We start from the raw sequence: 14,080 nt of genomic DNA on the forward strand, positions 1-14,080 counted from the left end.
TTGTCTGAATAATGTATTGCCATAATAGTTGTCCAGTGCCTCTTTTTGAATTCTCCTTTGCCTTCCAAAATTATTAGTTGACACTTGAATGTATAGTTTTTATTTCTAATTTGTTTATTTATAATAAACAGGTATGTATATTAAGGCTTGTATTCTCCTAACGGACAGTGATCTAATGCTGTCCATGACTCCATACAGGCAGTATAAAAAAAATTCAGAGCAAGTGACACATTCTAGATACAAGTCAAAATAATATAGGTTATACATTAACTTAGAGGTTCTTTTGCATTAAATAACTTCAGAAGGTATCTACTCTCTAAGACAGGAAGGATCCTCTGTGGTAGGTATGTGCAGAATTGGGGTATGAGGGTGATGGACCTGAGTACCACTTACATGCTGAAATCTAACTCCAGGCAGTGATCTCTTCAATAGGCCCTCACTCCACAAAACATGACAGCAAATTTGTTTTCTAAAAAGTGTGTGTGTGTGTGTGTGTGTGTGTGTTGCTTTTTTTTTTGACCCATTCAACAGAAACAAAAATTAGATACAAGTGAAATTTAGTAGGTGGCATCACACATCACACTGTCTATACTATCAAATCCTACTTTAAAGCTCAATATTATTGGTATAAAACTTAAGATAACATCAGGATTCTCAGTTGAATAAAAGAGGAAAATGAAAAATGTTCTGCCAACAACTGAGAACAACTGAACACTGACACAGACCTAAAACACTAAATAATCCTCCCTAAGAGATTAGACAGTAGCAGGGGGGGGTGAAGCAGACCACCCAGTGTGAGCAAGACATAGTGAAGGATTGCTTTTCCAAGGATACAAAGGTGGTCATCACGTTAGAAAAACTAAAACTTATCTTTCTATCCAGTAGAAAATCCAAATGGACAGATAAACATTTTTACACAGATAACACAAATAGTAAAAATGGCAAATCAATTGAAGAGAATCATCACTAACCATTTTATTTCAGCACTGTGAGATTTTAACAGCATTCTTTACATGACACAACAACCCATGGGTTCTTGTGTTTGCTACAAAGAAGCAGAGTGGTAAAAACTATTAAGTCATCTTGGAAATAATAAATACTGAATATAAAATAAGAAAATTCCAAAAAAATCTTTGAGATATATTAGGTTTTTGTTGTTTTTAAGGATATTTATATTTTGCATTAGTTCTGACTGATAAGCTGACAAAACACTTCTCTGTTAGTGAATTCTGTAACATTATAACACAAGGAAAAATACAAATGAATGCAGATCCATCTGGCAAAAATTAACTGCAAAGTAGGTGAACATGAACATAGCATGAAGATAGCACCAAATATACTTTGCTTTCAAAGTCAACTGTTAACATAAGAGACTAGTTTGTCCTTATTGTTTGCCTCGATTTTGCCATTCATTGTGCACCACCTCTCCGTCCTCCTGACATTTCTCATAGTGAGAAAAGTCTTCAAGGCTTCAGATGGTGTTCTTGAAGGAAGCAATAATTCTCAGCATTTGTTTTGCTTTTACTAGAGGCACCTCCTTTGTCTCTCAGGAGTTTGTGACTGGTTTGTTGTTGTTCCATAGTCTGATGTGCTGGAGCTGGTTATTGGGCACATTTTTGACAAAAATCCACTTCATGTCAAACGTGACCTTCCAGTTATTCTGAGACCAGATCACAGCCGTGGTGCCATAGTCCACAGGAAACTTCATCTTGGCCACACCCCACAGAAATGCCTAGTCTCATTGATGCTGAAAAGCAGGTAGACAGGCCCCTATCTGCTCACTGCAGGGAAGGTGTTATTCAGGAGCTTGTTGCCATGTTCAGTGTGGCACCAGATGCAGTACTTGATGAAGTGATGGATGTTGTCCTCTGAATAACTCCTTATGATGAACATGCCCATTTTTAAGGGCTCACTCAAACTATTTAAGGTTGTAGCTGTAGAGGGCCTTATATTTCTCAAGGACAGGGTGGAAGTCTATACTTGGGGCAAAATTAATCTGGGTGATTTCAGGAGTGTTACTACGACTTCTAGCCTCCCTTTTCTACTTAAATGCAGTGTTTTTGTTATAAGGGGTAATCCAGCAGGTTTGGGTGGCTGCTGAGGGCTCTGATACTGTGACTGGGCCAATAGGGGAGGCCTGAGCTGGGAGAATATGGACCACCTGCTGGGGCTGCAGGGTAAACTAGGGGCAGGTGACTGCCAGGAGCTGGGACCTTCAGCACAGGCCCTTTATTATCCTGGGTGCCAGTGTCCATGTGGTTTTTTTATAGGTGGAGGAGGCATCACAACCCCTACTACAGGCCCACTTTTTTTTCTTTTTCATTTTAGGCTATGGTTTTGCAGGCTTGTCAGCAATGGCAGCCCAAGAGGTTGGCTTTGAAACTAGCATGTTTACATTTGTCCCACTGCTGCTAGAAAGGATTCCTGTCAGTGCAACATCATTGATAAAGAGCCCATCATCTTGACTTCAGAAGTGGTAACATCCTTGTGCCCTGTTCCAGGATGTTCATCCCAGGTGCCTTGGTAAGTATGTCACTGTGAAAACCTGTCTGTCCATCAACAACCATGCCACTCAGGGGGCTTGACAGATAAGTATAGCTGCTTCTGTATGTGGAGCTCTGAGTCTGCTGCTCTGAGAACTACTTGCCCCTCCTGCTGAGTATTGAGAGCCACAGCCGAAGGGGCCCCAGTAAACTTCCAGCTGCCAGCAAACTTCCAGCTGCCAGCTGATGATTGGCTCACAGCGGCCCCAGCAACTTCTAGCTGCCAACTGTTTGGCCCCTCTGTGGTGATGCTCACTGGGCTGTTTCCCCACCCTTTCAGACCACGGAGCTGCTCATTGGGGGACTTTTTTGGCTCCGCCCACACAACCCAGCCAATCGGCCTCAAGAGCAGGAGGAGTGGGGGAGGTTGAGAGGCTTGTGGGAAGCAGTTTGGCTCTGAAGGTCTTTCCTGAGGAGCTGTGTGGTTTGGTGTGTGTGTTCTAAAAATAAAGTTCGTTTCTTTTGACAAGTGGCTCCTGAATTGTGCCCAGCCAGACTGCAGCAGCTGAGAATATAGGGTTTTGAGGGAAGAAACTAAACCTATGTTGATACATGTTGTTCCCCAGGCCCCCTGGCTTCCTAAAAACAGCATCGTGCATGGAATGATTGTCTCCATTATGGAGCTGCCCATAGGTGGTGAGGTATGGAATTGGAGGGTCCCCTGCACATCAAGGGGTAACTGTTACCCCGATTGGACTGTCCAGAAAGGTAGGGCTTGGAGTTTTTGTCATGAACTATATCCTTGTGATGCAAAGAACCATTTTGTACTTTATTATCTTGCCTTTTTGTTCTCTGGGGGTCCACACTACTGGTCCACCTGCTTTATAAACAGTGTGGAAGTTGGGCCTCTCAAGCCCTTCCCTGGGCTTCATCCCAATTCCCCCTGGTACAGCTAGTTGCAGCAGTAGGCACTGGGTGTGCAGCTTTGAGTGGCCACACTGAGGGAGTGCTGACCCAAATGGCCTGTTTTATTTATTTATAAATATATTTCTCAATGTATTATTTATATTGGTATGACCCAAAGAACAACATTTTTAACAAAGGGTTAGCCTCTGTTATTATTATCATATATACTGATGTTAAAATTATCCAAGCATTGATCAGTGGCCTTCAAATTGGCTTCAATGTCACTTTGACATCTCTCTAGAGCTCCTAGAGCATGTACTTTGCTCTCTAAGCCCAGCTATAGGAAGGAGGTAATGATCTGAACCTCAAAGTATCACTTTGAGGACTTGAAGAGAAAAAGTCTGAAAATACCTACCTATAATGTGTGGCATCTAGTAGGCCCTCAACAAATATTAGTTCCCAATTCCATCTTTGCCTCCTTCATTCTGTCTGTGCAATACATTTGACATTAACATAATAGCATAAATGTAGAGAGAATACTTGGGAATATAACAGCAAGCAGGGATAAATCCACATTTCCAATATTTGTGAGTATGAGTGTCACTGCTGGGTGTAAGAGGGTAAGGAGATGGAGCTGAGGAAAAGTGTCATTGCACAACTTCAAGTTAACTGGGTAGAAGTAGGCAAGGCATCACTCCAGCCCCATTTTTTTTGTATGGTGGTTTCAAAAATAGTCTTTGTCTTTCAAGTGTACATCTGAGGAAGGTGTGGACTGTACACCACAGAACCAATAACTCATAGATAAGAACCAAGTGAGATGTAGAGTGTCATAGGCTACTGGAGCAAGAATGAAATGATCATAACCTCATCACTGGGACACTAAGAAGGTGACTAACTTTCCACCAGTCTTATCTATGAAACAGGGTAACAACACCTACAACCTCCTGATGAACAGGCATGCTTTAGGTTTTAATTGTGATCCCATGTAAGAAAGCAATCTTCATTCTCAAATGGAGAGAAGGATCAGTGCAATTTGGGTTAATTACAATAACAGGCACGCCAGTTATCCTGGAATTATGCATGACTGTCTGGTATGGTTTGTATATGAACTCTCCCACAAAGATTAATGTTTTGAAAGCTTGTTCCCTAGTACAGCAATATTTAAAGGTGGAACTTTTGGGAAGTGATTGGATCATGATAGCTTTGACCTTATCAATGGATTAATTCACTGATTGATTAATAATTTGATGGCATTATGGGGAGGTGGTAGAAATTTTAGGAGATGGGGCCTAGTTGGAAGAAGTAGGTCACTGGGAACATGCCCTGGAAGGGTATTTCTTTTCCTGGCCTCTCTTTCTCTCTCTCTCTCCCTCCCTCCCTCCCTCCCTCCCTCTCCCCTCCACCGCCCCCCCTCTATTTTCCTCTGCTATGCCTTTCCGCCAAGATGTTTTGCCTTATCTGAGGCCCAAAGCAATGGAGCTTTCTGATCATGGAATGAAACTTATCATTCACTAATATTAACATATACCAAAGCATCACAGAATATCCCAATAATGTGTGTAATTTCCCCCTGTCAATTAGAAATAATATTCAATAAAATTAATTGATAATTAATATTCAGTTTTAAGACTTTAGAATTTTCTTTTCCCTATGTCATGAATTTTTAAAATGTTATTCCTGAAAATTTATATATTTAAAATTTTTTTTAGTTGTAAATGGACACAATATATTTATTTTATTTATTTTTTGTGTGGTGCTGAGGATCAAACCAGTGCCTCATGCATGCAATGCAAATGCTCAACCACTGAGCTATAACCCCAACACTATATTTTTAATAACCAAAGCACAAAGAAATATTTAAAAATTGTTTTCTCTTCTGTGAGAAGTACTATCTAATGTCAGTTTTACCAATGATGCCAATAAGTGATAGTATGCTGACATAAGTGTATTCAGAGTTTTCAAGTGATGTAACTAGGGCTTGTCCCTAGTCTGTCTCCAGAGCCCACACTCCTCACCAGTATACTTTAGAAGAAACAGACGTTTGTTGAACTCTATCAGCCCATGATGTTTAATGTTACATTGTGACCATAGTTCTTTTGGGGGAATCTATGCTTGTAGAATCACCCCACATTGTATCAAATTATATTTATTTTAGAAAAACAAAAATGTAATAATTATCAAAGTAAAAATGTTGACAATCACCACAATTACTATGTATTAGACAGCTGGATTCTTAAGATAATTCCTTGAACCTCCATGGTGATTTTTTTCCTTTAGAAACTCATAGTGCTTTTCCAGATGGAAATCACATTGTTCTGTGCTCCAGACTTCATTGGTTGGGAGGTGTGGCTAATTAGACCCCCCACTGATGGGTGAGTCAAATGAGGTGTGGTGACTTACCCAACATCACCTAGAATATGTGGGTTAGATCTGGAACTGAGGGTCAGGTATATCTTGTCATTCACTAATATGTCTGTCCATCAGATAAGGCATTTGCCACATATTTATATGTAGTAAGTCATTTTTCATGAGCTTAGGATATAGATAACTAGGAGAGGACATTGAGTATCTTTGAATAAGAGGAAATGAGGTGTTGACTTTTTCTTTCTTTCTTTTTTGTTGTAGATGGACACAATATCTTTATTTTATGTGTTTATTTTTATGTGGTGCTGGGGATAGAACCCCACAACCCCAGCCTCCAAGGAGTTGACTTTTCTTATCCAGCACAATACTATGTTGGGAGATTCAATTTTCTGTCCAATTTCTTTCAGTTAATTAACATGCTATGTGTGAGATTTACACTTATCATTGTCTATAGATGTTGATTGTTCATTCTTATTAGTGATAGTATTACATTGAATTAATATATTTCACAATAAGTGTATTTGTTATGAGTATTTGAAATTGTTTTAGTTCTTGATTTATGTATTATGAATGTCTTACACATATATTTGGATGGATACCTATTTTCATTTCTCTTGGGCCTCTATCTACCCCAGACCTAAGTTATAGGATATATGTATCCTCAGCAGTCACTGCCAAGCAGTTTTTCAAAGTGGTTATTCTAATTTATATTCTCCACAGCAGTGTGAGAGTTCTGGCCTTTTTACATCCTTACCAATACTTGGCATTTTCCATCTTTTATTCTCTTGTTCTCTGTATGTAATAGTATCTCATTATAGTTGTATTTTTTTTTTGTTAATTCAACTTTCTCTGAAGTTTTAGCTCTCCTTTAATATGAAGAAGGTCATCTCTCTCCCTCTTCCCATCTTTACTTTCTAATTTGATTATTGTACTTGGTCTTTGGCCTATGTAATTTGTATTCTCAATTTTGCTCATTGTATATTGTATTATTTCTTACTGTTCTGGTCCCTCATATTTCCTATAAATTGGTAATTAGAGTCTTTATCCAATTCAGATTTCTTTTGGTAAATGTACCTCAGATATGGTGTTAGGTACCTCCTATAGTCTCACACCATGTGTTAGTTCAGACTACTGTAAGAAATAACCATAGAGTGGATGTGTTAAACAACCTTTATTTCTCACATGTCTAGAAGCTCGATATCTGAGTTCAGAGTGCTAGCTCAAGCATTGTTTGCTTCTTGGTGAGGGTCCTCTTTCTGATTATGTCCTCATATGACCTTTCCTTTTTGTGTACTTGCAGAGAGGAAGCAAGCTCATTGGTGTCTCTAATTATTAGTGAACTAATCCCATCATGAGAGTTCAACCCTCATGACCTAATGATCTCCCAAAGGCCCTATTTCCTCGTACTTTCATATTGGGTATTATGATTTCAATATATGAATTTTTAGGAACCTTATCATGTTGATTGTCACTGCTACTGTGACTTTAAGATTGAACACTGGGCTCAGGTAATGCATCCATTATAAAATTTCCCATTAGTTTTTTTTTTACCTCATGATTTTTAATTTCTCTTAAGATTTATATCTAGATATGCATTTCATTAAAAATTATACAGTGGTCATGTTATAATTCTGTAATTTCTTCATTTATTAGCTGGATGTTTTCTAAAACAGAAACTACTACCCCATCGATTATTAGGATTCACAGTTATAGTACACAGAGGAATAGTATAATGAATACTTGTATCTTTCATAGTATTTCCACTTTTCAAAATAATGAGATATTTCCCTAGAAGCTTCCAAAGGTGAGCAATAAGTTGGTATCTTTTGTGTTTTGTTTTCCTTTTTAGAGTGTCATCATGACTTACAGATTTTTCTATATTTAATGTTTTAATCCATTACAGTCACTAATATTTGTTGTTCAAATTGTTTTCTTTGACTGTCCTTTTTTTACTTACCATCTGGTGTGATTGTTTATTCTGATTCATCTGGTAAAATCCCAATCTCAGACCTGGGTTTAATCATATAGACTTGCTTTCTTCTTCCTTTTTTAAGTAAGAAATGAGTATAGGAGACTCAAATTTCATATGTAAGTTGCTTATTGTTCCTGGGTTGGTCATTGATTCTTGACTTTGTCAGTGCATGAAGCCAATAAATATGTATTATATTTTTAGAGAATATACATCATCAACCTCAATATGTGCAACTTCTCTGACTCTATATAAATATTTATTTTTATCAGACTTACTTTTAACCTACCAATTTAATGATTGTATATCTTTATGTGTATTAGATTTTTCTTCATAGCCAAATAGCATATTGTGTTATAATCTCAATGGCTTTTTCATGTTCTTCACCAGAAAAATCACAAAAAGATACAACTTTGATGGAAATGAAACTCTTTTTTTAGGACTTCTTGAGCAGAATGGAGACACAGCATTGACCATAGAGTGTTAAGCTTGCTAACCAAACAAAGAAAAGAGCTAGTTTTTACTTCTGTATAATGACAGTAGAGGCAGACTAGTGTTTAAGAATTTTGATTAGCTTTAGGTACATTTAAAAGGTGCTTTTCCTTTCCTTTGTGAGCACTTCAGCCTTGTGGAAAGGGCAGTCATTTGGTCAGTAGGTCAGTCTGGAGCCAAATATTACGTATCTCCTATTATGCTGCATACTGTATAATCATATTTGCCTGTGATAGAGATGAGTTACTGCAGCTGTTAAGAGAACACATAGATTGGAGGTGGAAGAAGGCACAAATCATGCAAGTAACAAGGATCCTGCTGTTTGGTGATTCCTCAACAATTTTATCTTTTATGTTATTCATTCCTGGAGAGTCATGGAATGACTATCCTGGCTTTAATGATGTACCAGGTTTTTTTGTTTGTTTGTTTGTTTTTGGTACCAGGAATTGAACCCAGGGATTCTTAACCACGGAGCCACAGCCCTGTTTATATATTATTTAGGGACAGTATCTCTCTGAGTTGCTTAGGGCCTTGCTAAATTGTTGAGGCTGTCCTTGAATTCACAATACTCCTGCCTCAGCCTCCTGAGATGTTGGGATTACAGGTATGCACTGCCACACCTGGCTGATACACCTGTTTCTTTGTTTGTTTTAGGCTGATAAGACTAAACTAAGTGTTATTAAGTGAGAAGGTAGAGAAAGGCAGATATCATGGGTTTTTTTTTACCTTTATTTTGTTTATTTTTATGTGGTGCTGAGGATTGAACTCAGTGCCTCACGTGTGTGAGTCAAATGCTCTATCGCTGAGCCACAACCCCAGACCCTCATGTTCTTTTTTTTAATATTTACTTTTTAGATGTAGTTGGACACAATACTTTTATTTTATTTATTGTATGTGGTACTGAGGATTGAACCCAGGGTCTTGCACGTGCTAGGCGAGCACTCTACCACTGAGCCACAACCTCAGCCTTCCTCATGTTCTTTTTTTTTTAATATTTACTTTTTAGTTGTAGTTGGACACAATATCTTTATTTTATTTATTTATTTTTATGTAGTGCTGAGGATTGAACCCAGGGCCTTGCACATGGTAGGTGAGCACTCTACCACTGAGCCACAACCCCAGCCCAAATATCAAGTTCTTTTTATTTTTTTTTTAAATTTATATATAACAGCAGAATGCATTATAATTCTTATTACATGTATAGAGCTTATTTTTTCATATCTCTGGTTGTATACATAGTCAAATAGCATGTTCTTAATAGCTAACATGCTATGGATTAAGGTCCTTGGAGTACATTTTCACCTTTTGAGTGGGGCTGTTTTATTTTCCCCTCAGAGTTTTTATGCAATGGGACAGATTATATGACAGAATATGAGGAGGCAAAGATCATTGGGGTCATAATTAGAGCTTGTCTACCACAGCATCATTAGACTAATTATCCATATTGGTTATTGGAAATGTTTCATATACCAGGAAAACTAGACCTATATAATTTTCAAGTATATAGTCTGCCCTCCTCAGACAAAGTAATGATTTACTTCCTTATACAGTGTTTTTAAATTTTCAATGTTATAATTTAAAGTAATACATCTCATTATATAAATAAATTAAACCATACCCTGGGCAGCATTGCTTCTGAGCACCCAGGGAAATCAGAGCATACAATTCCTGGTGACTTCAGGATAGGGCAATTTGGGGAAATTCTAATTTCTACTACTATGCAGGCCTTAAAGAAGTTATTTCCCAGATTTTCTAACTTTTCTTAAATTCCTATATCCGATATAAACTATATACTTGACAATGTTATTTGAATAAATGTAAAGACTAAAGGAAATGCAAATTAAAATACTTCTTCATTACATTATTTCTAGTAACATTAATTTCCTACCCTCTAGTTCATCTGTCTCAGAGATAATGTTTGATGTTCTTACTAATCACCTACACTTCACCTTAAAATCCAGTCATTTTACGTGGTTGCCATATCAAGGTACCTCGGCCTAAGAGGGAGAATTTTATTTCAACCACCACCATTACCAATAAGAATTGTTGAGTGGGTGAGTATCCATGGGGGAATGCAAAATATCCAGTTCCAAAGCTTGGGTGACCTATTACCCATGAAAGAGATCACAGGGTATGTACAATATTTTTCAACTTTTCTTTCATCATTATACCACTGTAGAGGACCTTTGTACATTTACTTTCTCGCATTTCCTTTATTCCTATAATATTAAAATTTAATAACACAGATAAAATGTTAAAGTTTATGTACTTTAGTTCTTTGTAGTGCTAAAAAGTATTCTAATTTCTACCAACCTTCTACATTCAAGAACAAATTTTTAGCCCATGGAGGAAATGTGGCCCCTGTTAAGAATGTATGAAATAATGTCATAAGAGTAAAACACTAGCATCTCATTTCTACTCCTTATTTCTACTGTGATTCTGGAATAATTTTTCAACCTCTATCAGCCTGCCTTTTGTCGTATGTAGCAGGGGAACCACAGTGCTTTCTGTTGTGAATGACAAATGAGAAATCCTATACAGAGTAGATGGAATGTAGTTTCTCTTCCATTCCAGAGATGTGATGACAGTTACCTAAACTGAACAGGGCAAGTGCCATACAGACCACCTAGAAATGTAGCAGTAGGAATGAACACATACTTAAACTTATGTTATGAATGAAAGTTTGGGGTCATTTTTGTGTAGTGGGAAGACTTTGCTGAAACATTTCAGGAGAAAGAAGATTGTTGAACCATTTATTTAATCCCTCATCATTTTTGTTCCCTTATTTGATCTTCTAAAATTATATTGGAAGGGCTGGGGTTGTGGCTCAGCAGTAGAACACTCACCTAGCATGAGGCCCTCCCTGGGTTCAATCCTCAGCACCACAGAAAAATAAATAAAATAAAGGTATTGTGTCCAACTACAACTAAAAATAAATATTTAAAAATTATATTGGAAAATAAGGTTTCCATTGAACTTCCAAATGAAAAGAGAGGAAAATAAGGTAAGAATCACAAGCCCTTCAGCCTGATATTATACCTATTACCTCTTACAGAACCTTAAATTGGGGTTTGATCTACACCATCATCTTCTTCAGTGAGAGAAATGTTGAGTGAGTATATATGTGGACACAATAGTAGAAACATAAAATAAAAGTTTTTAAACCCTAGAAGCTCATCATCTATAAAGGATAATTCTACATGTTTTGTGGGAAGGGTGAGAGTTAGAATTCCTATTACTGTTCCTTACTACTAACTCTAAAAGATTGATTTTACATCAATGAATTTAATCTTGTCATCTGTAAATTGGAAATAATGACAGCATTCTCATACAGTTGTGAGAGTCATACAAAATACATTATTGCATGCTTTTAGCTGTAAATGTATAAGTGAGACCATAAAGGAAGTGCCATTTTGAGGCTTTTTATTCTCCAAAAATAGTGTTTCTAAGATATACCTAATAAGGTAATGTAGGGTTACTTTGATATTTTTAGGCATGCCATTGTAATCATGCTTGCACATATGCCAAGGAATGTATGCAGTCCAGACCCAAGAGTACACTGGGTAATAGGTATATCATTTTCTTCTTTGATAGGTTGTTGGTAAATGTCTCCACAAACAGGTTTGTCAATTTGTCCTCCCCCCAAAATGTATGGAGTTCCTTTAGCTCCATTTTTTCTATTTGAAGAGGATGAAGCATAAACCCCAATTCATTAATTGAATTTTCTTTTCAAACACTAAAATTGTTTTAGGACATATTATCAAGCATCTCATGGAACTGTTATCTTCACATTTAGAAATGTACATTTGAAATATGCCATTTATACTAAGGGAAATAAGATAGAGAAATTAAAAAATAATCTGTCATTCCAATCTAGGTATATTATATTAGCAAATATTAACAATATTATTGCTGGGTGTGGTGGTGCACACCTGTAATTCAGCAACTCAAAGGCTGAGGTAGGAGTATCACAAGTTTTGGCCAGCCTGGGCAACTCAGCAAGACCCTGTCTGAAAATAAAAGGGGGCAGGCTGGGAGTGTATCTCAGTGATAGAGCATCCCGAGTTCAATCCCCAGTACTACATCATTGTTATCATATTATTATCATTATTAATTATTAAATTCTTTTTTTATACCAGTTCTCAGTATGTTTCCCAGTCTGGCCTCAAACTTGTGACCTTCATGCCTCAGCCACTTGAACAACTGGCATTATAGGCACATGCCATCATGCCCAACTTTTCATTTTAATTTACATAATATTGTTTAACCCATGAAAACAAAGTGCTCTTATCTCATATTTTATTGGGACATATTGGCGAAGAGATTTTAAATTTTGTTAGAAAAGTGTTTGATATCATGCTCTTTGATAGTCCCACTTATAGGAATTTATACCTCAACATTCAGTGTGGGGAAGCCCCTGACACCATCATTCATGCTGACACCATCATTCATGTGTTCACACTGCTTAGAATTGAGCTGACCATTTCTCTAACTATTTCAGTTCCTTCAGGATGCCTGATCCTGCTCAATCCATAATCAAATCAAGAAATTCTGTCTCTGGGCTGTGCATGTGGCTCAGTGGTAGAGCACTTGCCTAGCATGTGTGAGGCACTGGGTTCGATTCTCAGCACCACATAAAAATAAATTAAATAAATATATTCTGTACATCTTAAACTAAAAAAAGAGTTGAGAAAAAGAAATTCTGGCTCATGGCTGGGTGACTACCTTAGAAGGACCATCTAGGATCCTCCCCAAGCATTGACATTAAGCAGTGCTAATATTCCTCCTCCTAGAATGACCTGTAGACTTACTAATTCAGTGGTAGAGTGAAAAAGCATGCATGAGGTCATGGGTTCAATTCCTAGCAACACACACACACACACACACACCCCACAAATTCATACCTGTCTTGGGGAAATTTCCTTCCTTTTCTCCTTTCTGTGTCCTCAGAGGCCCTACCATCCTTACCAAGTACAGGTAGCCCAATAATTTTGATATGTTTAAGTTGTATTAAAACATGGAAGAATACTGGCTTTAGACAGTTTCCACTTCCACCCCTAACAAAAAGTTCCCTTGAGGCAAAAGAAAGGAAGGGGAAAGTACACCTCGAGCCTCACTCCTTGTTTCAGGGAGGATAAACATGGAGAACAGAAATTAACCATCATGGCCTGGGGTTGTAGCTCAGTGGTAGAGCACTTGCCTAGCATGTGTGAGGCATGGGGTTCTATTCTCAGCACCACATATAAATAAATAAAAAATAAAAATCCATAGACAACTTAAGAAATATTTAGAAAGGAGAAATTAACCATCACAGCATGTGTCCTGACACATACTGTTGCAACAGACTTGCTACCAGCAGATCAAGGTGCCTAGTCTTTCTCCTTGCCTCTGGTGGTGGGCCGGGGTGAGCAAATACTTTGCCATTCAGCTCTGTGGCTAGGAGCAGCCACACATGCTGACCAAGAGTCCATAGCAATATCTTACTAACAGTGTTTTTATGGTAGCTAATTAAGCCATTAAAGTAACAAAAGTGGAGCTGGACCCTCTAAACAAACTGTTGCATAAAAATTAATTTCTTTTCCTCCACAGACCAGGAACTCATTTGGATCCTTGACCTTACCCCTCATTGAGAGTTCTCTCACCTGAATGCAGGTCAGATTCAACATGGGGATCCTTTCTAAACCCTGAGCTGAAACTTTCTTGTTGTTAGAAATAGAACTTCTTTTTTAAAAAAAAAAATATCTTTTTTAGTTGTACGTGGATACAATACCTTTATTTTATTTATTTATTTTTATGTGGTGCTGAGGATCAAACCCAGTGCCTCACGCATGCAAGGCAAGCGCTCTACCACTGAGCCACAATCCCA

General features: G+C 37.6%; 1 pseudogene; it reads right to left on the reverse strand.

Moving 5' to 3' along the window:
- Window positions 1-1,384: 1,384 nt before the first annotated feature.
- LOC143638586 (YTH domain-containing family protein 1 pseudogene) overlaps window positions 1,385-14,080 on the reverse strand; it is a 113,907-nt pseudogene continuing 101,211 nt past the window's right edge.

The sequence above is a fragment of the Callospermophilus lateralis genome, chromosome X (genome assembly GCF_048772815.1).
Source record: "Callospermophilus lateralis isolate mCalLat2 chromosome X, mCalLat2.hap1, whole genome shotgun sequence".
NCBI classification, from domain to species: domain Eukaryota; kingdom Metazoa; phylum Chordata; class Mammalia; order Rodentia; family Sciuridae; genus Callospermophilus; species Callospermophilus lateralis.